The sequence below is a fragment of the Gossypium arboreum genome, chromosome 6 (genome assembly GCF_025698485.1).
Source record: "Gossypium arboreum isolate Shixiya-1 chromosome 6, ASM2569848v2, whole genome shotgun sequence".
Classification (NCBI taxonomy): domain Eukaryota; kingdom Viridiplantae; phylum Streptophyta; class Magnoliopsida; order Malvales; family Malvaceae; genus Gossypium; species Gossypium arboreum.
In genome coordinates this window covers 93,124,591-93,125,610 of record NC_069075.1, presented here as the reverse complement: position 1 = coordinate 93,125,610, position 1,020 = coordinate 93,124,591, and the positions used below count along the sequence as shown (strand labels likewise).

Sequence of the window (1,020 nt, the reverse complement as noted above, 5' to 3'; positions counted from 1 at the left end):
ACATTCAAATAATTTGGTGACTCGGTTTAGCGGTCCCAAAACCGCTTTCCGACTAGGGTCACTTTAGGGCTGTCACAGAGTCAACATTATAAACGCCGGCTATTTTTGTTGGCTTAGTCCTCATGACTTGCCACTGATAATTATTTAGTGACATTTCTTCAATGAATTCATAAGCCTCTTCAAGTGTTTTATTGTTGATGGTTCCGCCAGTAGCTGCATCAACCATTTGCCGAGTCGAAGGATTCAGACCATTGTGAAATGTTTGAACTTAGAGCCAAGGCAGTAACCCATGGTGAGGGCACCTTCTCAAAAGGTCCTTGTATCTCTCCCATGCATCGTAGAGTGTTTCTAAATCCATCTGCATAAAAGAAGAGATGTCACTACGTAATTTAGCCATTTTAACAGGTGAAAAATATTTTAGTAAAAATTTTTCGATCATTTGTTCCCAAGTAGTAATTGACCCTCGTGGTAACAAGTTCAACCACTGTTTAGCTTTGTTACTCAATGAAAAAGGGAATAACCAAAGACGAATGGCATCATCAGAAACGCCATTGATTTTAAATGTATCGCAAAATTCCAGAAAGTTTGCTAAGTGAGCATTGGGATCTTCATCTTGCAAACCATCAAACTAAAAAAATTGCTATATCATCTAAATAGTGTTAGGTTTTAATTCAAAAATATTTGATGCTACAGCAGGTCTAACTATGCTAGATTTAGTCCCTGATAAAAAAGGTTTAGCATAATCATACATAGTGCGTGGAGCAGGATTTTGATTAACGGCAATTGCAAGAGGTAGCTGATTGCCTTGGTTTTCAGCCATCTTTTCGGTTGGGGGTTGAGTATCGTCTTCTTACTCGTTCTCCATGTATCTTAAGCTACGTCGTATTTCTCTTTGGTTTCTACGAACTGTACGATCGATTTCTTCGTCGAAAAGTAATGGTCCCGACGGGTTTCTTCTAGTCATAAACTATAAAAACCTGCCAAGAGAAAGAAAGAGTAGGTTAATAAATAATAATAATA

At 37.9% G+C, this 1,020-nt stretch overlaps 1 non-coding gene across 1 annotated transcript; it reads left to right on the top strand.

The window, feature by feature from the left end:
* Positions 1-284: 284 nt before the first annotated feature.
* On the top strand, positions 285-391 carry LOC128295033 (small nucleolar RNA R71). Its single transcript, XR_008285340.1, has one exon. It is a non-coding gene; the product is annotated as a small nucleolar RNA R71 (small nucleolar RNA).
* The last annotated feature ends 629 nt before the right edge of the window (positions 392-1,020 follow it).